We start from the raw sequence: 25,474 nt of genomic DNA on the forward strand, positions 1-25,474 counted from the left end.
ATTGACAATATATTTTCAATGACAGGGTCACACATGACAAACATCCCCAATGGCCACTACCCAGACTGTGCTGGGTTTATCTGGTTCTTGGCGCTCTTCTCTGAAAATAGCAAAGGGAACAAGGATGCTCTGAAACTGGCCAGGTCTTAGGTCCTCACACCTCTCTGGGACAGCTTCAGGTAAGTAGGCAAACACTGGGACAAGACTGTGGTCCTCAATTGCTCTGCTGAGTGAAGGCTCACAGTCATCTTGCCTGGGAAAGAGATTTCTTTAAAACCATTTAAAGCTTTCCAAAGGGCAACAGCGAGGCGGTCGTGAGCCAAAGTTACCATAAATGCTTCCACTCCCTCCTGATTTCATTTCGGAAATAAGAAAGGAAAGAGGCAGTCACCACTGCAGGCGTTACTGTCGCCTCATCCTGCCCCTAAACAATTAAGAAACACTAAAAGTAAAGTTAATGTAACTATAGGGCCATGAGTACATTAAAACGTTGTTGAATTAACAAGCCAATATTTCAGACCAAGATCTTCTTCACCACCACCCACACTTAAGCACAGAACATTCTGGGCAAAGGACCCCCCTCCCCGCCCCTTGCCCTTCCCTACTTGGCGAAGAGAGTGGGCGAGCCTCGGGGAGGGGGAAGGTTGAGGGTTGAAGACTCGGAGCCAACGCAAATTACTCTGCCAAAACGCTTCTCAGACACAACAGTTTCCCAGGATCAAGCCCACCTTCCGTTCTCCCCCTCCCGGTTTATGCTGGAACCCAGGAATGGTTTGGGGACCAATGAGGTGCCAGCGGTTGACGCATGGGTCACGGTGAGGGGCGATTTCATTTCAAGGGGGAGAGGTCGCGAAGTGGGGGTGGGTAAAGTGGGAAGCGGGGGCCAAAAGTAGGCGGGAAGGAGAGGGGAAACCCAGCTGGGGAAAAGCAAAGGCAGTAGAGGTAAAAGAGCCAAAGGTAAAGAAGAAAGGAGCAGGTCGGTGCACAGGAGCTGCTGGGCTGGCCGGGGATCCCCGGTCAGGAAGCAGCGAGGGAGGGACGTAGGCCCGGCGGGGGGCGCGCGGGGAGGGCGGGGAGGGTCGCTGTCAGTCAGGCAGAGCAGGGCTCGCTGGCCTGGGGAGCGGGCGCGGGTGCGCACGGCAGCCGAGGGCGCGGCGACTCCGACAGCCTCAGCAGTGGTGGCCGCACCCGGGTCTCTGACCGTGCGCCCGTGCCGCGCTCCGAATCCCTCGGCGCCGTCTCCCGGCCGCGGCCGCCCCGGGGCTACCCCCGCCCGCGCGCGCCAGTTGGGGGGCCCGGGGAGCGGCGCCAGAGGCCCGGCCGCATTGTGACGTAGAGGAGCCTCGGCAGCGCCTCCGCCGCTCGTCTGCTCTCACTGTGGCTGTTCCTGTTCCCGCCGCCGCCGTCCATCTGTCCGTCTGTCAGTCCCGAGTCGCTGGCGCGCTTGGCAACCCGGTGAGTCCAGATCCTCAGCGGGCGCCCGCGGGGAGGCGAGGGGCGGCGGCACCTGGGGCTATGCCTTTCCAACTTTGCACCGGGCGACCCCGGCGGGTGTCGCCCCTTCTCCCTCTACCCCCTGGGCCCCCTTTGTGAGGCTGCTTGGGGCAGCTGAGGCGCCTCTGCAGAAAGGGTTTGGGGGGAGGTCTCTATAGTAACAGAGGCGGCGGCGGCGGCTGCCAAGCGGTTGCTTTACTCCGGGGAAGGGGAAATAGCTCCCGCCTCGGTTTCCAAAGGATTGTTCTTTTTTATCTGCCCTCTTCGTGTGGTTATTATTCTTGCTGCCGCTTCTGATCTTATCAAAAGCAGTGATGGGCAGTGCAGTGGCTCCCAAGAGCTGATAAAAGAAGAGGGTGAAGTAATAGTAATAGCAAAGGTAGTAACAACAATAATAAACGTAAAGAAGGAGGACACCTGGTGTTGCCGCCGCCCAGGGGGAGCCCCTCTCCCATCAGCACCAGGCTTCCTGGCTGCCCCGTCCAGCCCGGGCTCGGACCGGACCGCCTTCCAGCGCTGTCCTGCGCTGGAAGTCCATTTAAGCGGGAATGTTTCTCCCTTGGCCTTCTCTGTGGTGATGACTTTCATCTGCAGGTGGTAAGTGAGGTGAAACTCAATTTTGGCTATTGTCAAGTGCCACGTTTTGTTTGTTTCATTTTTTACGGAAAGAAAAGAGGAAAAATTATGAGCCATTTCTGGCAGCCATACAGTTTCCACAGGAAATACTAGCATTCTTTGAGGAACACGCTACTGCTTGCAGCAAAGAAAGTCTTTAGGAAACAAAAAGGCAACAGCATTGTTGCTCATTTTCAATGGACCGCTAGGAGGGTGGAAACGTGTTGTTTTTTCCTGTGGGAACATTGCTTTCCTTGGGAAAGTTAATTAATGAAGCATTGCTGTCTATACCCCTTTTCACTTGTTGGAGGCTGGGCTCCACTTCTTTTGGTTATTACTGACAAGTGCCCATCAAATAGCCTGGAAAAAGGGAGAACCCCTGCTGGACAATCTAGCCACACACCACGTGCCATGGAGCCCAGCCAGGGTGCAGTTTGCAAGGGCTGTCTTGGGAGGTTTATGAGGATTACATGTGTGCAGAGTATGTCAGTTCTCCAAGGTGTCACTCTAAACACGTAATTTTCAAGCACCCCTTTCGTTGCTGAATCTGCAGGAAGGCGAAAACCTATTTTTTGTATTATGGAACAGACATCTCCCTTGGGAATAGGTTGTAGTCTGTATTTCATTTGTACATATTGAAATTTTAAAAATCGAAGAGAACAAGGTGTTGGAAACCAATATGCTAATGTGTACTCACCTGGGAGAGAATGCTTATTGGCTGTTTCTAAAGCAACTCAAATTATATTCAACATGGTAGGGTGAAGGGAAACACCTTTAAAATGCAGTTAAAACCATTAGAAAAGGATGTGACATTTTGGTATTGGTCACAAAAGTCTTTGGAAGGGTGTATTAGTAGAGGGTTACCTATAATCAAATGCTGAATTTTCAAACCTTGAATCAGAAATATGACCAGCCTTCTCTTACAGATCTTTGAATATCTCAGATAATGATAAAGGAAATTTAGAAAGAAGGGATGTAACATTGAATGTCACCCTTGTCTCTATAGCAAGCATTCCATAAAGAAAGTTTTTAAGACAGTAGAGTGGAAATGATGCTGTATTCATGAATTTGACATTCACCATTTGTTGATGTCTGAAAGGAAGTGACTAAAGCAAGTGAATTTCTCTGCCATGTCACAGCTTTGCTAATTCCAGGCATTCGTTCCGGTGCAGGTGTACAGTGGAAACACAGAATAGAGGCCAAGAAACTTTTAGTGTGCTGTTGTTTTGGAAAGAATTGTAGCAGTACTTTATTGCTTTTAAGAGGAGGGAAACCCACACAAACATCTAATACAAACAAATGTTCTTTGATATTATCAGAGAAAGCCCGGAGCCATTTTTCTTGCCAGATTTAAGGCATTTCTTGTCAAAAGAGGAAATCTCCCAAGGAGCAGGTGCATCATTATAAGAAACACAGGGGAATTTCTCTTTTAAATGCAAAATCTAATTGAAGAGCAACAAGAGAATCAGTGACTCACTTAGAATAAAAGCTTAGTTTTTGGCATTTTTTCAGGTTACGGTCGTAAGCCACGTAGGAGAAATATGTGTCTTGGGAAAAAGTAATACCCTGGTGAAAATCAAGTAGTCGCTCCTGTGAAACACTCATCCTTACACATTTGTTTCCTTTTGTCCCTTTGATTGGTATGTAGGTTCACTTGCAGTACAAAATTTACTGAAAACAAATTCACAAATCCATAAATATATATTATGTGTTATTTTGAAATTAGATAAATAGATTTTATATTTTGTGGGTTGCATCTTGTCAACTCCTTTTTAGCATTCAAAATTAATGATTGAAATATGTTGAAATGCTGATTGTTAATTGATGTGATTGATAGCTGGTCCCTAAAAAGTACTAAGAGACTCCTAAGGAGTTATTGTTATTCACTTCACACATATGTGGAATATAGAAACATAAAGAAAAAATCTTTTTACAAGGAACTTAATAGGTGGAAATAGGACACATCAAAATTAAATAATGAAACAAAACATTAAAGAAGACATTTTTTAATTGAATGCCCAAGATACTAAATAGTAATTGAGATGGAATTTGGAGGATGAAGTGACCATATCAGTTATCGATTGATCAATGTTTTTGGTTAGCTTTTTATCACTGTGACCAAAATTCCCAACAAGAACAATTTAGAGGAGGGGACGTTTATTTGGGGCTCACAGTTTCAGAGGTCTCAGTCTATAGACAGTTGACTCCTTTGCTCTAGACCCAAGATGAAGCGAAGGGCTGTGCTCAGTTCATGGCAGGGCCAGGAAGCAGAAAGAGAGAAAGAAGGGAAGGGGATGGAGCCACAGGAAAAAAGAACCCTTCCAGAGCATGCTCCCAAGAACCCACCACCTCCAACCTTACCCCACCCCACCTGCCTATAGTTACCACTCATATGGTCAGTCCATTCAAACTAGGATGTACTGATTTAGGTTATAGCTCTCATAATCATTTTTATCTCGGAATATTCTTATATTAACAGGAGCTTTTGGGAGGCACCTTATACCCAAATCATAAAAATGAGTTATAAAATAACCCCCAAATTTAGTTGCTTAAAACAACTATATAGCTCATATTCCTCTGGTCAACAGTTTGATCTGACTTCAGCCAGGTGCTTCTGCTTCTGCTAATCCTGGCTGGGTTCCTTCAAGCATCATCAGTTAGCAAGTGAATAATCTTGGGATGGCCTCACTGATTTGTCTGAAAGTTGTCACACCATCAGGTGCACAGGTGACTGGCACATGCACCTTTCATTCTTCAGCCAGCTAGCCTGGGCATTTTTTACATAGCAACCAGTGTTCTAAGAACAGAAAAAGAACAACTCCCAGGGTAAAGGTGACTTTTAATCTTATGCTTGTATCCCATTAGCTATTCTCCCATTAGCTATTCTCCCATTAATTATATCAAATCATAAGATAAGCCCAGATTCAACGAGTGTAGAAAGAACTCCACTTAAAATGAGAAGGACCTGCAAAAAATTACAACCTTTTTCTTTTTCTGGAGGATGGTGGGTAGACACCTTTGAGTAAACTTATTTCTAGCAAAGGTATTCTGCTGAGGAATAGTGGAATGTAAGCTAGAGAAGAGGAAGAGATTGCTTATGGCAAACCCAGAATTTAGGTTAAGGAATGGCCTTGTGAACCATTGTCCTATAATGTTTGTTCTTTAAACCACAGGAAGAAGATGAGTGACACAATGAAAATAAAATCTTAGCCATATCCTTCTGACAGTGGCATTGCAGACAATAAGCTGGTGGCACTCTCACAGAGCAAGGCTGGGTTGAAGGGAAGGCTCTGATAAAGGTGGACGCAGAGAAAATGAAAAGCAAGGGGTTGATCTGGGAGATCCCGTATTTAGAATTAGGTGACTGATTATAGGGGTTAGTAAAAGCATAAAGTCAAAATCATTCTGAGATTTTAAAAAGCTTAAGTGACTGAAAGAATGATTGTGCTGTTCTGAGAAATAGAGAAATCAATAAGTGATTTATTTGGGGGGAGGAGAAAATTCAGTTCCAGAAAGGTTGATTAAAAGAGATAAATTGAAGGTGAAAGTATATTCTAAGCTGCAGAGTATGCTATGAATGTTAGCTATTGTTTTGTGTTTAAATTGCCATAGACTATTGTGTATAGGTAAGTATTTTTAGTTGTAAAGCAAGAAAAAATAAAATGTGACATTGAGGATACCCTAAGATGTCAAAGGGAAGTCAGAAGAACCACTCTCAGAATGGAAACAACTGCTCTGGCCATCTAGGAAGAAGAACTGATGTCCTTTCTCCAGAGGCACATCCGGAAGTCTGCTTGGATTCAGCAGACTAGTCAGGAACATACCTTTGGCCTAGTTTGAGGGGCATGCATACTCTTGAGTTAGATGCATGAACTGATGGCCCTACCAAGGTGTCAAACAATGGGGAGTTAGTGCCACCAAGATGGCACACACTGAGGTGGTGCTATCAGAAGTAGGGATGGACACATTGTGGCAAAATCAAGAAAAGCTCACTGAAGATGGACACTTGAGATTTATATGGACTTAGTCACAAGAAAGCAAACAGGGCAGGAGGCAACCACCTAGGCATACATATGTTGAGATGTAGGTGCATTGTTAACAGTTAAGCCCATGCAAATAGTGGTATTTTCTCATGGAAAGCAAAGAAAAAAAAAGATGGCCTGGCGTGATGCCTTATCCAGGCTCCTCCATAAACATTAGGGGACATTTTATTAGTGAGGAGAGGAATTCTAAACATTTTCTGTTCTATCTTTCACCTAAGAGCTCATTTGAGTTGCTGCTTCATCAGCCTCATTTTATAGACAGCCAGACTGAAATTCAGGTGGTGTCCTTACCACCAAGTGCAGCTGTTGGGCCAGACAGAAACACCTGGCCTCTGTGACTTCACACAATTAGTCTGAACAGCATACACAGCTGCTCTTTATAGAAGGCCCTTGGATGGACCAGCTAAAATCCAAGCATACACTTTTATAGTTTTTATTGCACAAACCTAAGAACCCTGAAGATACTCAATAAATGTTAATTGAATGAGTGAATGTGCCATTATCTGGTGCAGTAACATTTTCTAAAACAGTCTGGTCTGGCTTTTCATTATTCAGGGTAGAGTTTGCTATAAAATCCCTAAGTGCCTTTTGTAGATTTAAATGTTTTAAGGCACTCTTGTCATAGTAATGTAGATTTTTTTAATCTGCCAGTCATAAAAATAAACTTATATTTCTTTTTTTGTATTAGGACTCTTGGTTGTGATAGAAACCCAGTTTACTTAAGTAGGAAGGGCAAAGTCTGGTTTATGTAAAGGAAAAGTTCAGGAATGAGCCAATTCTGATTTCCTTTCTTCTTCCTCGTGGAAAACTGGTCATCAGCAACTTTAGTCTTAACTCCTATAAGAAGAGAGAAAAATTCAGGATTAACTCTGATTAGACCACTTTGATCACATTCACAGACGTGATCTTGTTCTTATGACCAAAATTTAGACCATGCCACTTGGTTCTGGTTTCTTCATGTGTCCAGTTCTTCCAGAAGGGGTTGGAAGTATGCATCAGAGTAGCAATTTGAGGATAGAGTAGGTGAATGGGAGAGTGGTCAGCAGAACCCTCCTAAGTCCTGGGACCTGAGAGTGGGAAAGAATTTTGTAATTGTTCTTTCCTCCCCATCTGGCTCTTTGGGAACCAGATTCATGGCCTCACACATACCACACAAGCATGCTACCACTGAGCCACATACCCAGCCCTTGTTTTTTTTTTTTTTCCTCACTAAGTTGCATAGTGCCTCACAAAGTTGGTGAGGCTGGCCTTGAACTTGCCATCCTCCTGTCTGAGCCTGCTGAGTTGCTGAGATTACAAGCATGAGCCACCCACACTTGGCAAGGATGTTTTTTAAAAGAAAATTTTGAAAAGGAGTGAGTGCAGTGTGAGCAGAAACAGCAGATACTGCCTTTCCCATCTGTATCCCCAGGCCAGAAGCCTGGGACTGCTCTTGATCTCATCTCCCACTCCTCCTCCCCCTACTCCAGACCTTCCATTTCACTATTCTTGGGACATCTTTGAGAATGCTCTTCCAGTCTCACCTGCTGGAGTGCTCTTTTTAAAGAACAGATAAATGAAACCGAATCCTGAAACTCCCTGCTAAGAACCATTCAAAACCTTATCATCTTCCTGGGGAAAAGTCCAAGCTGCAGACTGTAATGTCAAGGTTTTCCATAATGCAGGCTCTGCCTTCCATGATGCAGGAGAGGGGTATGTTCAGCAGAGTTTTCTTCTAGCTGCCCATATTCTGGCCATGCTGACTGACCTGCTTAACTTTTAAAGCATCCAGTGGCTATATTCTGCTTCGTCCTCATGCTTTTTCTTGTGCTATTGTCTCAGTGGGAATTGTTTCTCTTTTCTTGATCCATTAATCATCTAGTAATCCTTCCCAACTCAACCCCCGCCTTTGCTGAGCACCCATCTTCCTCTACACAAATGTCAAAAATAGGACTGGGCTGGGGATGTGACTCAAGTGGTAGCGCGCTAGCCTGGCATGCGTGCGGCCCGGTTTCGATCCTCAGCACCACATACAAAGATGTTGAGTCCGCCGAAAACTAAAAAATAGATATTAAAAATTTTCTCTCTCTCTCAAAAAATAAATAAATAAAATAAAAATAAAAAATATGACTGTACTTTCTGGTCTTTGCATATCCCCAGACCTAATATAGTGCTTCTCACACCATGTATGCTCAGTAATGTTTAAAACAAATGAATGAAAAAATCTGGGCTGAATCATTAATTTCTAGGTTTTCCAAGCGAGTTTCTGTTTAGAGTTATTCCATTTCCTTTAACTTTATTCTCAAGTTTTCATCTTAGAACATTGGACATGAAGGGCAGGATCTCTTTGAAGTTGCTGATCAGAGAGTTTTGGTTTTTTTTTAAGTTTTTCCAAGTGTTCTTATAATTGTGTTTTACTCTATCATTAACAACTACCTTAAGAAAGAGGCTGAAAAATAGCATCAGCCCAAAGTGAATCTGTAGGTTCAAAGCTGTTTTAGAGACCAGATGAGGAGTCATTTTCCTTCCTAACATCAAAGAGGAGATTTAATAGTTAATGTTTATGAGATACTCTGTGTTGTGTGCTCCCTGGATGCCTTAAAATTACTTTTTTATTTAATCCTCACAGCATCCCTAGGGAAGGAGGTGTTGTTATCTATCATCCTTTGTTCATGTAAGAGGAAACTGGGATTTAGAGAGTTGAGGTGGCTTGATGGACCCTAAACTCCCTTTCCCTGGAGACTGTCCAGCTGCCAGACACTCATCTGGGTTGCTGAGGAGGAGAATAAAGTGTTAACTGGGCCCTCCTGGATCACTTGAGATGATTTTCATTGTTGTTGATCTTCTAAGATGAAGTGACTACCCCTTAAAACACTCTAGTGGCCTCTGTTGGGCATCAATTATGGCAAAAAGACAAAGGAAAAGTTGTAAAGAGGCAAGGACTTTAGTACTATAGCTGAAATTAAGAATTTCTACCTTAGCGATTCCAGTCATATTCTTGTGACCCTGCTGCTTCCAGATAATAAAAGCCTCCTAGGGCGGTCGTACTGCTGTGTATGAAATGCAGGCCTCTTGAGCAGGCACAGAGAAAGCTTGGCTTTGAGAGTCATTCAGATTCATTCCATAAAGGGAACCAAACAGTTTGGAAGGCACAGAAACTCAATGGTTCTTAACCTGTCTCCAGCCTGAGGTTCGGATGAAGCTATGGATCATTTCCTTGGAGAAAAAGATATGCAAACACATACATGCACAGCCCTTTTTATTTAATTTCTGGGATTTCAAGGATCTATTAAATACCATCTTTGGATTTCTTGGTATTTCATGGATACTATGGACTCCTGGTACTCCATAGTACCCTAAAACCCTGTTTAAAACAGAAGAAAGAAAACAGCCATTGTTGAGTGTTTACTGTGTATTACACTTGACCATTTATCATTTAACATTTTACAGGCTTTTTTGAAAATATCATAGATAACCAACCCTCTAAGACATGCACCATGAACCTAGTTCTAAGTTATGGAGGATGAGGTTATAAGAAGAAACTTGTCTCCGGACTGTCAAATGGTGAAATGGAATTGAATGCAGAACCCAGTTCTGTATCCCTGTTATTTCATGCTGCTGCCATGTTTATTTATCCTACCACATGAGGCATCCCACCTGAAACAGGGAAATTTGAACGCTCTGTTAGTCCTGACCTCTCTCAGACTTCAATGTCTTGGTTAAGTGGCTGCTTCTGCAGCCAGAGCCCCCGATATGTCTCCAGTGCAGGCACAGCCAGCACCAGAAGGCTAGGAAAGTTGTAGCTCACTCTGCTCCTTCACCTGCCACAACTGTCTCACACACAGAGCAGGTGACATCATTAAAGACAGCCCTTCTGGCTTGCTCGTCTCTAGGTACGTTCCTACTACATTGCTGGTTATAGTTTTCACACCTGAAAATTTTAACTGAGTTGATACTTGGCATCAAAAAATGACTGTAAATTCCCCATGTGATCCCTTCCAGGGATATTCACTGGAGCCTGTCCTACTCCAACCTACGGTCACAACTATGAGCAGACAGAAGTGAATCCTGAGCTTGTGGAACTTACATCTACCTTATATCTTGCCAGGAAATGGGCTCATAAATAATTTAAATAAAGTGTGATAATTTTTATGTAAAAGAAAGTATAAATAATTTATTCTACTCAAATCTCTGTTCTTTGCAGCTTTAGAACTTCAGTTACAAACCATTGTCAACTTCTCTAGCCCTTCCTCCTTCCAGGATGTTTTAGAGTGCTTCTGTTTCCTGGTTGACAGAATCAGGGGACACACAGTGAGAGTAGTTAATCTCAGTGTCCCTGTTGCAGATGAGAAGGCAAGAGTGACCAAATGACTTAACCACAGACAGGGTGAAGACAGGGGTAACTAGTTGGTCTGTCCCCAGTAGAGCATTGCTCACTATAAACCACAAGCTGCTTCTAATTTACTCGAGATGTTACTATCATGGTCTTTATGTTCTGGGCTCTCTTTGCTACAAATGAATTCAGCAGACAAATCCTGCTCAGAAAGCAAACACATGGCCAGTCGCTGCTCCCTCTTTGTAGCCCCTGGTGGGTTCCCCTGTGTGTTCTCTTCCTCATTCCATACTTACTTCTCCCTGCTCACCCATCTGCTCCTGAGGCAGCATCTCTGAGTCTCTGGATAGCCTCCCTGGGTAGCCTTCCCAGGTTTTCTCTGCAAGTGTTTTGTGACTATTCCCAGTACTTCCCAAGAGAAATGTGTTAGACTTCATGAATGTGAGCCATGTAGATACTTTAACATTTTCCAGTGGACACATTATAAGTAAAAGAAAACAGGTGACATTAAGTTTTACTTAACAGAGCATATCCAAAACAGCATGTCCACATGAAGTCAATATAAAACATCATTAACCAGATACCTTACATTCTTTTTTTTTTCCAATCAAAGCCTTTGGAATTTGTTGTATATTTTATATGTGACTCAGACTAGCCCCATTTCCAATACTCAGTAGCCACATATAGTGACAGGCCCCCATTGTGGATCATAGGCTTATACACTCTGAGCATCCAAACACACTCACCAACCACCTGCTCTGTCTCCCTCAGCACTCAGTTCCAACCTCTGCTGCTGACTCTGTAGGAGGTATACATAGCTGTCTGTGCTCTTCAACCTGGGCTTGAGGGTAGGGGAAGCATTGTGGTCATCTTTTTTTTCCCTGGTGCAGAGTGCAGTATTTGATGGGCCCACATCTGACACTCAGTATATGGTGAATACACTAACCAATGAAGGACGGTTATTTTTTTTATACTTTTTTAGTTATAGATGGACACAGTATCTTATTTAGTAATTTTTAATGGTGCTGAGGATTAAACCAGTGCCTTACATGTGCTAAGCAAGTGCTCTATCACTGAGCCACAACTCCAGCCACAAGGAGGGTTATTTGTAGCCCCAGGAGCTGAAGGGATTGATCTGTGAAGGCCCATCTGTCCAGCCTCTGCTTACTACTCCCCTATCTCAGAGCTCCCAGCTCAATCTTCCAGGAGCCACAGAATGGCATTTGGGTCAAACTGAATGGACAGGTGGCCTCTGAGTCACAAACCAGGTCTCTACCCCTACACCAGAATTGTCCTCAGCCTACCTATCTATACACATCTTGTTTAGCATATAGCTTTATCTCTTTAATACCCTAGTGTGTTAAATTATAATAATTTTATTTAATAGGATGAGAAAACAAACAGCAGCACAGATCAAATACAAACACTGATCCATTGAACAAACCTCCTACTGAGATTACAAAGGACCAAGTGACATAAACTGCTCAGGAAACAGGCAGCATCAGGGAGCTGTTAGGGCCATCACTATGGACTTTCTGGATGTTTCCAATCATTTAGAATTATCACTCTTCCCCCTGAGAGAACCACAGATTTATATCCCGAGTAAATTTACCTTTGCACATATAGTATTTAAATTTTTGCCTGTGCTTCTAAACAATTTATGTGCGTGTTTTAGGTTGTCTGCTTTACCCCTCATGATAAATGTCATTTGAAATTAATCCATATGACCAAGTCTAAAATATTGGTACTTCCATAAAATAATACTACCTATATATTCAAATAAATTCAGAGTTTAAAAATGGGAAAAATATTAGTGTTTGAGCTATTAAGTCATACAAACATCTCAAAAAGGAAAAAGAAAATAATTAGCCAGGCCCACTTAAAAAGACATTGGAATGAAAGGTATAATTGGGCCTACCTCAGTCTTAACCATTGATCACCAGTTTCAACCTGGAGAAGCTCATTGACTTACTTGGGATTTTGTTTCTGGTTCATACAGGAAAAGAAGATCTTACTATCACATGCTATATATTAGGGGGATTAATAAGTTAGAAAACGTTTTGAACAATTCCTCAAAGAACTATCTGGAACAGTTTGAGAGTGAGGTGGCTTGCCAATGTTCTCGAAAGGAAATTCTGAAAAACTAAAAAAATCAGCCTACATCATATAGTAAATAACTAAACATTAGCCATGTTTAAGTAGTTTGACGATCTTGAGTTTAGTAAGACAAGGATGGTTCAAGATAGACAAAGCTCTGCATCTGTTTGCTCCAGTTCGGGGAATGCTGCTTTCATTTGGGTATTTTAAAAAAGGATTCATGTCTCTCTGCAACTAAAATATCCTTCTTCAAACATGATGGCTCTGGTGTGCTGTGTTGGTGTAATTGAAAACCTATAAAAAGGCTGAAAGCTACTTTTGAATTGGCTCAGTGAACTTGGACTGGATTCGTCAAAGTGGTGAAAGGTTTAAAGGAATTTTCATAAATGAGGTCTCCAAGCTGTTTTAACCATAGAATTCCAATGAACTCCAAGGCCCATGAACTCAGAGAATAGCGCCTCTGAGAAGCACAGTCATATCAAGATGGAAATAAATGATTCATTTTCATTCCCTGAGTTCTGCAGACGTAAGCACACTTAGCCACTGATAATCATAATTTAGCAGTACTGTTGTGCACTAAAAATACAATTGAAAAGTCTAATCTTTAATTACGTTGAGTACTCACAGATTAACATGGTTACAAATCTTGGGCACTGGATGTAGTACAATGTTTACTCCTGTTGCTAGGAAATATAGCAGAGCTGGGAGCTCCTTGAAAGTTAGACTGATTTGGTGAAAAGAAGGACGTAAATTTCTCCCAGTAAGAGACTATCATTGCTTCTCTCTTTTGTAATGTATGTAAATGTATTTCATGCAGTGGAGTCCTGTAAACTTAAAGCTTTCTTTTGCAATGGATGTACAATTGTTTGTACCTAACTAAATATCATGAGGATATTTGAAAATGTGATTTTTACCTAGAGCTCCTCTATGAAATAAGCATCATGAAGTATTTGGATTTCTAGTGGAGTGAATTTTTCCATTTGTTATAATTGTCAAGAAAATGGATAGCTGTTTGAAATCTAATTATCATGAACCTAATTGATGGTTTTGCATTCTTGCCTTAGTGGGAAAATGTCAAATTAGTACAGAAATTTGGTCCAGGTTGACAGTTTTCCAAAATCATTAAAACTTGCGCGAAGGAAATCAACTCTGCTTTTCTTTCTTTCTGCCCTCCTTTGGCAAACCTCACTGCATGATGCAGTGTACAATAGTGTTTTTTTTTTGTGTGTGTGTGTGTGTGTGTTTTTAATGCAAAGCTCATGCTTGCACAGCATGAAAGGGAGGAGCTATGCCAGCTCACTTGCCTTGTCCCTGAGAAAGATGAAGATTGCTGTATACTATTTTAGTCTGGATTGGGCATGAAAGAGTCCTCCCCAAGCTCAAAAAACAGAACTAAGAAAAAACCCACAGGGATAAATTCCTATTTGATGTCTATTTGAAGCAATCCCCTGTGCAAAGGGACTGGTATTTCAAAGCAGGGGTTCTTCCATAAGAGATGGAAAACTAGCAGAGTACTTAAGTGTCTCAGGAACAGGGTTAGGATGACTTGTGCTTATTACAGGATCATATCCTTATATCCAAGTTAAAAAACCTGAATAAAATTAGAGAAGGATGCTTGGTGTTGGGGGGCAGGATTATGACTGCAGTCCAGCATATGAGCTCCCAGCCTCTTTTGGAAGGTACACACTTTCCCCTACCCTCTGAATAATTAAGTCCTTCCTGTAGAAAGCCAATTGTTAATTTTGGTAAGAATTCTTTTCTTTATCTGTGCAAATATCTAGCACAATGTCTGATAGGTTCTATATGATCAATATGTTGTATGAATAAATTAATCTTTCTATATGTCTTTCAGAGTAAATGTGTTCATAATCTAAAACCTAAACCTAAGATTTACTCCATTGCAATTAATCAAGGTTAGGAGCTTTTCTCAGAAAAGATATAGCACATTACCTTTGTTACTTATACTCAGACCATCTGAATTGAGGTGCTTTGGATTTGGTCAAATAAATAGGCAAAATGCCAGGTGAGGGAAAGTCTCACTGCTTAGTCACTAGTTGGAATATGTGATGGAACTGTAAGAGGTTTAGGCCTGCTTTTATAGAATTTTTGATGCTAGGAGAAAATTTAGAGCTTTGACAATAATGAGATGGAAAAGGAAACCTGCCACATAGATTACAAGCTTCTTGAGGGCAGTCATTTTCAGCATCTCTGAAAATATCCAACTGTATATGAATGGCATGGGATAAGGAGGCAGAGGAATGTACTGGTTCTGAGTATGGGCTTGACCCTCAGAGCAAGGCCTGACTCAACTGCTTTCTGTGTGTGTCACTTGGGATAGCTTATTGAACCTCTCAGTATTTCAACATGGTTTATTTATTTATTTATTTATTTATTTATTAGCAAATATTTGTTGATCATCTCATTTATTCAAGTAAGTTTTGCTCTTTGGGGATAAAATGGGAACAATGGAAATCGGTTCCACTTTATCTTTCTCCACCTGCTCTGTGTACTAAAACACCTGCCAAGGAGATGAATTAGCAGGCTCCTTTGTTCTCTGGCTATGGTTGGGTTTTGGCCAAAGGGAGGCATGACCAGGAGATTAGCAAACAAGAGGGGAGTTTGGGCTATTTATTCCCTGGACACCCCCTTCCCAGGCCACCACCCTCTGTTGTCTCCTCAAGGCTCTTCTCTGGTTCAGTGACTGTGCCCTCCTCCAGACACTTCTGGGTCCTGCACTGTCTGAGTCTTACCAGCTCAGGGTCCTGCACTGTCTCTTATAGCTTCTTTAGACTCTGCTTCCCATACCTTTGCAAGTGATCTTTTTAGTAAACTACCCTCAAATTGCATTTGAGTGTGCTACCTGTGTCCTGTCAGGAACCTGATTGATAGAAGTAATTACCTGTTTCAAAAGTCATTGTAAGAATGACATGGGTTAGGTAGAATTTAGTACAATGATTGGCTTGTAGTATGCATCCAACAAAGTTAAATATAGTTAGTTCCCTGTCACTTAATATTGGGGACACATACTAAGAAATGCATCATTAGATAATTTCATCCTTGTATGAATATCATAGAATATACTTAATACAAACTAAGATAGCTAGTAAGCATCATAGTGTGTCACTAACTGAAACATTATTGTGTGGCACATGACTGTCTTATGATTATTAGCATTTTGTTTGTTTGTTTGTTTTTTGCAGTTCTTGGTATTAAATCCAAGCCTGCATGCTGTAGCAACGAGCTACACCCTCTGCTTGTCTTTTTTTTCTTCTTTTTAAGCAAAGTATTGGATTTGCAGTATTGTTGTTGCATAGTTTAAAATTTTTTGTTTAAGGTGAGAGGGAAACCACTATTATCTTGCAAATGCTAAAAATGGGAAAAAACAAACAGATAAATCAAGGGGTAAGGTCACACAGTGTTTCTAGTTGGCAGAACTGAAAAGTAAAGAAAGGATTTTCATTTTTGTTGCTCTTAGCCAGGATACATAGTCACAACATGTCTGAAAAAGAAAATTGCAACTTCAAAGCATTTAGTAAATTAAAACAACTTTCTTGAGATAAGTGGGTATTCCTAAAGTAAAAAATCCTACCATAACCTCTAAGTAATCATGGGGCTGAATCATGGACAACTCAGTGCTTCAACTTAATTACTGTAAGGGATAGGGCTACATATTTCTCGTTAGTGTCCTCCTGGTAGTTGAGGGCTGAATGTCTTATAGGCTCCTGGGGCTAGATCTGTTTATTTACAGTCCACACAGAGTAGGAGACAAGCATTATCATTTGTGTAGCAGATTTTCTACTTATATACATCTTTCTGACTTCTGTGTTAGAGTGTTCTTGAGCCACATAAAATAGTTCACTTTGTGATATTTAGCAGCATCTCATCCATAACTTATAGCATATTCATTATTTATCAAGAGTAAAAACTAACAAATTTCTTGAAGTAGAGATCAGTTGAAAACACAAAGTATACTACAACTTCTTTCCATTTGATAATAAATTTGTTAGCAGTTATTAAAATTTCAGATCTTAGAGATGTATATTTCAGTGTCTTAGAAAAATTGCCCAAGTAGTCTCTAACATTGTAGGAGAAAAAGGAAATTTCAGAAGTGTCTCTTTTCTACAATTAAGTAGAGTCAAGGGAGAAATAGCAATTTTAAAGGTCTTTTGATGTCAGTCCAAATAAAGATTTATATATTGTCCCTTTTGAGTTAGGAGCTGAGTAGGCAAAAACAAATACCCTATTACCAGAGGAGCTGATGTTTCTAGAAGGAATTATGGTCATTTAAACATGTGGATCTCTCTTTATTTTTTCACTAGCATTTTCTTCAAGGTCAATCCCAGGTAGTTTATTTCTTTATCTCTTATGAAAATATGCTTTCATATGTTGGGTGTTAAACAAATATAAACTTTCTCAACTACTTATTGTCTTTGAACTCTCATTTTTGGAGGAGATATTACATCAAATGCCATAATGATCTCCCAGTTGATCCTAGTGAAACCTCCTACCACTTTGTCCAAACCTCTACTTCTGTTTAGATTTCATTTCCTTTTATTTTTTTCCTTGAAGGAAATATAGTAACATTTTCACTGAGAAGACCTGTATATTCATGGTAATTGTTCTAAATGATTACAGTTTTCACATCAATTGTATTGACTTGAGTAATTGGCTATTCTAATAGTGTGAGAATAAATGTCTGCATGGATCGTACTCCAGATATCACATCATACCTGAGAACTTTCTGTGGCTGCTTGCCAAATAGTGGCCATGGGTTCTTTAAGGTAGATTAATTGATGGCACTTACATGTAGAGGACATATCACTTTACACATTTGTTCTGTAAACATGCTTTGGTACCTTTCCTTGTGTGGATGCAGTTTTTTTTTTTTTTTCTTTTAGGAACTTTCTGCATGGTGGAGAAGGACAAGTATATGTCAGTAGTAGGGGCATGAACCATATACTATAGTATGAAGATGGGGAGAGAGCAATGAACTCTCCTGAGAATGGAGAGGAAGATGGTCAGATTCCCAAAGGCTTCTCGGGGTGGGGTGTAGCATTTGATTTAGAGTTAAGGGCCAAGTGACGGTTCACCAGCAGGAAATTTAGGGGAGAGCATTGGGACCTAACAGACTTTGGGAAGTTGTATTTTGATGTGACTTCACAATAAGATGTATGGTGTGGAGTGGTAAGAGATGAGGTTAAAAAGGATGATTTGAGCCAAATCTTAAACCTTTCTCACTATGGAAAGAGAGTTTATGTGTGTTTTTCAATGACTAGTATTAATGAATAATTCTAGATAGATTGTGTCATCCATTCTCAAGGCTTATCCTATCACCTCTGTTGGTGATTTCCAAGTTTTTATCTCTCTCTAGTCCTGGACTAGAGATCCTCTTTGTTTTCTGACCATCTGTATTTTAATGTTTTATCCACTCTTATGAAGTCTATGTCCAAAGTAAATTCATTGCTTTTCCTTCAAATCTTGGCTCTATCCCAATTTCCTTGTTTAATAAATGGCCCCAGTTTTCAAGAGAGTTATAGCATTCTGTTCTCTTGATCCCTACCCCTTATATACTTCAGCATCCAGACACTCGACAAGCCTTGCCTTATTAATTTTTTAAAATTATTCTCACCATGATTGTCTTCTTTCTACTATTTCTAGTGTCTTTATTTAGTTGTCATCATTTCCCCCTTTGATTATTGCAGCAATCTCTTAATTTGGATACTTACCTATTCCTATAGCACTTCTAAAATTGATTTTGCCTGTGTTTTTGCTAGTAAATTTTTAATAAGTCCTCTTTGGCTCTAGGATAAAATAAAAAGTCCTCAGCATAACATGTCAGCCCTTAAGATTTTGGCCTTGCCAACCTGTCCATCTTCATGGGCTCCAGGACCAATCTCTTACCCTTCTCCAAATCTTGAATAACTTGAAGCTTCCTGAAATTTCCAGAGTCAGTTAATCTCTTGGGTATTTTCCACTTCCTGTTCCTAGCCTCCTTGCCCTGTCAACTCATTTTTCCTGACCTCTGCCTTCACCCAGTTCATAGATTATTTACTTTCTTTGTCTCCACTAGACCACAGGCTCTCAGTGCCAGACATAATGTTCCAGTTATATTTGTCATGTTCCCCATGCAGTCTCCTGTCTGGCACATAGCTATGCAAAAATGCAAGTATTCACTAAGCAATTATAGACTAGACAAGGTGGTAATTTATTTATATACATGATCTCCTTTAAAGAAGAAAAACAAAATCAAGGTATGCTATCGTAAGGTATTCTGGCAAAACATTTGAAGATTGGGCAAGAAATGTGTTTTAGGGATTCCAATAAAGATGGCATTTCAGCAAAAACAAGTGAGAATTTTAAAAAGTTCTATTCTATGGTAGCAGCATTAGAAATCAAATGAAGATAATTTATTATAAATAATCCTAGTGAGATTGGATGGATGGATGAATAGAGAACCGAGCTTATATTCTAGATCTCAGCTGGGAAGTTGTTTTATTTAACTTACACATCTTAGTAACTTTGGTGTAACAAACTTATTAGAATTAGAGGAGCAACAAACTGGTGTAAGTACAGAAGCAGCTTATACGGCAAGAGGCTGAACAGACAAAAGAGATGTATCATGAGAGGGTAAAATGGCATGACTTTTAAACATAGATATTTAAAATTATAAAAGTACAAGTAAAATTGTTAAATTAGGTTCAAAATTAATTGTTCAAGTGAACATAGCCATATGCCATGTACTTTATAACTCTTAGTAGAAAATGAAGCTTCCGTTGGAGTAATTGTAAGCTTAGTGATTTGTCAGTTATTAGCAGCCAGCAATGGTTATAAGTGTGGATCCTGGAATCAGAATGCCTTACTTAGTTCATGCTGCTATAACAAAATAAACTAGGTGCATATAAATAGCAGAAATTCATTTCTCACACTTCCAGAGAAGTGTGAGAAGTTCAAAATCAAGGCACCAGCAGTTTTCAGTGTCTAGTGAGGACCCACTTTCTAATTCATAAATTGCACATCTCCACCATGTCTTTGTATGGTAGAAGAAAACCAGGCAGCTTTCTAGGACCTCTTAGAAGGACACTAATCCTTCATAACCTAATCATCCTTCAAAGGCCCCCCATCTCCTAATACCATCACATTGATGATTAATTTCAACATATGAATTGGGGGGCAGGGACACAAACATCCAGACTGTAGTATTGCCTAACAGATAACTAAATTATAATGGATCATAAGCACTTGTAGTATTAACATAGTGAGGCTCCTTTATTTTTGTTCATTTTCTTTGCCTTCCTTGGTTTCTTTGATAAATAAGCCCCTGTTTCTTTACTTTGAATTATTTTTTTTTGTCATAGCATTTAACCCAACTTAACATATCCTATGTTTCTTTGTTTATTATCTGTCTACCCCAACAGAATATTAACTGATGAATGCAACACTTTCCTTTGTTTGCTACTGTATTTGTCAAACCTGGTATGATCTCTGTGCCATGGCAGAAATTCAATAAATATTTGTTAAATGATTGAAGTGTGTAAATATAGGCTTAGACTTAGTAGAGTGTCCTAAATAGGTTGTGTTTCCACATGAATATGTTTTTGTAAACATTGTTCCCTACTTATAATGTAATAGTTGTTCATCAGAAACACACACAAAAAATGCAAAGATGTATCAATAGAAAAATTGAAAATCATTCTCTGACTCTGAGACAATAATTTGGCATTTTGTTGTGTTTTCACCTTCATGTATCATAATTATGCATCATTCTAGATATCTAATTTTATATCCTGCATTTTTTCACTCAGTATTCAAACATCAGCATCTTTCTATATTTTTATAAAAAAATTTATAATGACTTCTATTTAAAAATGATGGAGTAAATGCACATTTCTCCCACTTTCCAAAATGACAGAAATAGTGAAATGCAGAGAAGAAAATTCACATCTGTAATGAAATAAGTCATTGGCAGCAACCCCAGTGCAAAAACCTTGCAGCCCACCTGCCAAGTCTGTAATGTTTGGAAACAGGTGAAGGGAGGATTATAAGAACCTACACTTATCTCATCTCCTTGGACCTTGAGTAAGACGTAGATTTCCCCTGAATTAAGTGCACTGCCATAAAAAACATCTCCCGTGTTCCCTAATTTATGTGTCAAGACCTAAAGCTGGAGGCTGAGGGAAAAGTTGGGAGTGACTCTGGAAATATCCAAGTATCACCACTGAAAGGCAGGTGAGATGAGTCTGGAGGAGAAATGGTTCTGATGTGCCATTTTCATTTTCTTTCCCTTAGCCTGCTGGCTGAGGGAGCCTGCTGAAAGTGAAGTGGGGAAAGGAGGAGTGCAGGCAGCAATTGCTCTTAAGGGCTTTGTTGTGAGGCACATTAGCTGTAGCAAAAGCAGAGGACAGAAAAGCAAGGGTTTTCTGTTAGAACTAGCTAGGTTGGTAAGAAACTGCATTACTTATTTCAGACAGAACACACTAAGATACTAAATAGTATTTGGTGCACTGAAATGGTAAATACTTTTCCCCTATTCTATTTGAGGGAAAGACATAGCCACTACAGAGAAAATAACCCATTAAGATTAGACATAAGAATGAAATAGCTGAGCTTGTACAAACTTTGTGTAGTTTATACAAAGAGGTTACCACAAAGATAGGAGCCATAAATCAAAGATTAAGCAACATGGCACAGAAGGGCACGTGTTTCTGTAATTGTAAAATGAGCTTCACAGCAAAAGGTGAAGCTGAGCTTTTCAAATTGCTGAAATGTCACTGTTTATTTATGAGCCAAGATAAAACTCATTTTTAGATAAATGACTAAATTGAAATACTATAATGGGTACCATTCAAGTGCTGTTATGGTTAAAAAATGTGACTATAAAAATGTCACATTATTACAGAACCTATTTGTTGGTTAGGTATTTTCCGAGTCCTATCTGCACAGTTTATTGACTCCCACTAGGTTTTACTATTGCCTGCCTTGCATAGCCAACACACAGTAGCCATTATAAAAGTGGGATGCTGTCCTTTCTACTTCAAACAGCCTTGGGAATCTCAAAAGCTTAAACTAGAGCTGATATTGTGGCTGATAGCATTAGAAGAGGGAGAAATAAGGACACTTTGTTGATGGAGATCATACTTCAATTACAGAACTGCAGTGGGCTCTTTAAAATTCAAGTTCATGTTTAACTCGAATCTACATCTTATATTCGAATTGTCCTACCCACCATTTCCCTTCAGCTCTTAAGCTATCATGTTAAATTTGTTGAACTGAAAGCATGACTTTGTCTCTAATCTGTTTAGTAGAGAGACATGGCCACTATAGCCACTCTGTCAAGTTGAGTTGAGATAAAGCTTACTTTATAACATATTAAAGAAACAGCACCACCACCATAACAACAACAAAATTTTTTTTAAAAGAAACAGCACCAAGTTGTACAGTGCAGTGGTCCTTTATTTTTTGTGCCTTGAAGATTATGAATTGCAATCTACTATCAGTGTTAGTAAATTACATTTCAGATAATAACATGGTTAGGCCAAAGTGGGCTGGGAAGTCATCAGAAATTTTGGGAAATGGAATACATTCTGGTAGAGATAAAGGCCTCCAGAAAGAGTAGACTAGTTATGGAAGACCAAGCTTGAGAAGAGAAGTGAATGAAGAAGATGAGTCAAGCAATACCATGAGGGGATAGTACAGAGTTCTCCCAGAGAGTCTCTAAGAAGAGGGACCCAAGAAAAATGAAAATGGAGTGACTAATAACAGCTACCTCTTGCACAGTATGTAGTACCACCTGCAGATTCTGGTCTATATTGCTGTGCATGTGTTAACTTACTTACTCTTTATGATAACCGGGTGAGGAAGGAGTGATTAACCTATCTACCATAAGGCGAAGGAATGACAAAGCTTAGGAAGTGCTAAAGTGACTTGCCCAAATCACATAGCTAACGAGGCCCAGCTGAGATTTGAACCCTGGAAACCTGAGATCTAAGTTCATGCTCTGGATGATTACACTGCATTGCCTCTTTCAGATGTGGGTGACAATAAAATAAGATGGTTTTTAAGAGTTTAGCTACTTATTACAGAAAAGAATGAATGGACACATCAGGTTCTTCTTTCAGGGTCAACACCTAAATAATTCATACTCAAAAGAGTCACAGCAGAGAGGTAAAAATGAAGGGGGCACACAAGTACAGCCGGTGGACATCGGGTGCTGAAATGGAGGGATAGGGGGAATGGTTAAAGAAAATGGTTTAAAACAAAGCCAAATCTGGAAACTGTTGATTCATAGTAGAAAAAAATTATTTTAGAAATTTGATGCTGCTGTTGAAAAATATCTTGTTAGAAAATTGCAAATTTGCAGTAGTATTAGTTTAAATTGCATGTGAAATATTTTATTGTTACCATCATACAAATGAATAAACCAGTAATTTTGGAAAAGTGCCCAGTAATTTGTGGATTACTCCCTCAATCTTTGTCCCTTGGGTAAAAGTGATTTTGATTCTATAGGTATGAATTTAGTGACTACAATTTTCAGGAAATATTAAATTGCCAGAGATGTTTTTAAATCTATGTAGTTTGGGCTAGGAGATATTCTTTTTTTTTTTTTCAAATCTTTTTTTCTTTTTTTTATTAGTTGTTCAAAACATTACAAAGCTCTTGACATATCATATTTCATACATTTTATTCAAGCAGATTACATTTGGCAAAATGCCTTCACTTTAAAGAACTAACACAGTTGAAAGGGTGGCAGGAAGACTTTTAGGCACTTTGAATACATATTCAAGCATTTTTTCCCCTCTTTATTTTTTTCTTGATAACCAAGATACCACATAATCTTATTTTAAAGAAAAACAAAAGCTGATGTTTTAGTATTCATCTTTAGTGGAATATAATTATTAGGGAGGAGGGATAGTTTTGTAAAAAGTCCTAGAGGCACAGTGATAGTGACTCAAAATGGTAAGGCTTCTTCCTATGGCGTGTCTTAAGTTTTTGCCTCTACAAAGTCAAAATAACTGCACGGTTTGATTAACCATTCAATTCAGTGACCATATAAGTAAAAACAATTTTTAGGCTGAGTTAAACGTTTTGTTTTTTCCTCTCATCTTTCTTAACCAAAAGTATCCCAGTTGTCATTTTAGAGCAAAAAGGTAAGCCAGCTCTCATGAAAAGTGTCTTAGCTGGGATGGCACAGGAAACCCGACCATTGTTAACTTTGAAAGTTTTGGCAGAGGCTTTCTCTGGCCTTATGGCTGTGTTAAGGGTCCCCAGGAAACAGACTCCATGCAGGAAGTTTGTTAGGGAGTGCTCTTGGGTTCAGCACCGGTGGGAGGAAGGAAAGGAACCAGCATGGGCAGAAGAGAAGCTGGGCTCTGATGTAGGCTCACAGGGCTGTTCAGCATTGTACCAAGTTGGAGCAAAGGGGTCTGGCCTGTATAACTCCATGCCATCCAGTCATTGGACCCAGGCTGCCCCTGGACAGTGACTCTGTCTAGTCAAGGGACAATTTCAGCTGAAGCCAGTCAAGTAATGTCCTTCCCAGCTGCTGGGGAAATAAATCCTTCAGTCTTAAGAAGGAGGCTGGGGGCCACACAACACTGCTCTCCAGAGTCATTGACCAAAATATTTTGCATTTTTAAGGGAGGTATGGAAATAATCAAAAGTCATATCCACATTTTATTATTGACATTAAGTTATATAGTGTAATCATAGAAGCTTTCTTTACAAAGAAAATAAACCTAAGAAACATTTTGTTATTTGAATAAACTTTTTTTTGCATAGAAAAGGGAAAATCATATGTTTAGTTATACATGGGTTATCAAGTTGTGTGTGTGTGTGTGTGTGTGTGTGTGTGTAATAGATAAACAGTGTAAGCCACTTTTGGTCTTAGTACTGTCTAGGAACTTAACATTTTTATCACTTAAAGTTTTATCATTTATCATATAAGGTGCTGTTGTCCCAATACTACTAAGTAAACAGAATCAGAGAGGTTAAGAGACTTGTCTGAGATAATATAGCCAGTCAGAGGTAGAGTCATGACTCAGAGCCAGATTTGCCCAAATCAAAGCCTTTTTTTCTTGATCACATTCTATGTTGTTAGTTCTAGAATTTGAACTTCAGCCAGAAAATTTCTGCCTTAACAGATAACTTTCTGCCTCAGTTTTAACATTGTTTTCTTATCTGGCATTTTGTCCTCACAGACCTCAAAAATTTGACATCTAAACTGAGTGTTTATCTCATTTGGCTCTAGCCACAAACTCTGCTGGTAAAAATGAATTATTTTTTCCCCACCTTAGCAGGACTGTAGTGCTGATGACAGAGGCCCAGCATCTTATGAAAATGGAATGGCTTCTGCCCTGCACTTCTATCCCATTTAATAGATATATAGCAGGTAAAGGAAATGCACAGTGCATACTGTAGTGGGATTCAGAGGTGGCTGTGGGTCCAGTGATTCCAAATCCAATGCTTGATTTCCCTCCCTCCATGGGATTAACATGCGGAAGGAAAAACATGCATATATACTTATAAGTATATACAAACCCATCTTCAAATGACCCTGTATTATAATTCTCTAATTCATAATGAGGACATTTTGGAGTTAGTAGAAAGGAATGATTTTAGTGGCCACTAGGAAAAATGTAAACATATGCACTTAAAATATGTGACGTAAGTGAATTTTGAAATGAATTTAAAACTCATTTAAATTTGCATAATTTCCTAAGGGCTTCTTATTTTATTAAAATGCCTGAGCTGTGTGTCTCTTTTTCTGGGACCATGGTTGACTGATGCCCACAGTTGAGTTATGTTACAAATGACACAAAACTTCCATCGCTGTGTGACAGTTGGTTTCCTCTGGTTTGTTTTTGATGGCACAATTAAAGTAGACAAGGTTCTCTTGTTCCTTTGTTTATTTTAAAAG

At 39.8% G+C, this 25,474-nt stretch overlaps 1 protein-coding gene across 3 annotated transcripts in view; it reads left to right on the forward strand.

Moving 5' to 3' along the window:
* The first annotated feature begins 669 nt into the window (after nt 1-669).
* Sncaip (synuclein alpha interacting protein) overlaps nt 670-25,474 on the forward strand; it is a 153,334-nt gene continuing 128,529 nt past the window's right edge. Inside the window, exon 1 of one of the 3 annotated variants that reach the window (XM_058584197.1) lies at nt 670-815. The gene's annotated coding sequence lies outside the window, so the exon portion shown is untranslated. Of the gene's footprint in view, nt 816-1,253; nt 1,456-25,474 lie in introns of those variants that run through there. The other 2 variants (XM_046460460.2, XM_046460458.2) reach the window with 2 other exon arrangements.

This window comes from Marmota monax, unplaced genomic scaffold (genome assembly GCF_021218885.2).
Source record: "Marmota monax isolate L192 unplaced genomic scaffold, Marmota_monax_Labrador192_F-V1.1 WCK01_AAM20220418_F8-fsc00006, whole genome shotgun sequence".
Lineage (NCBI taxonomy): Eukaryota > Metazoa > Chordata > Mammalia > Rodentia > Sciuridae > Marmota > Marmota monax.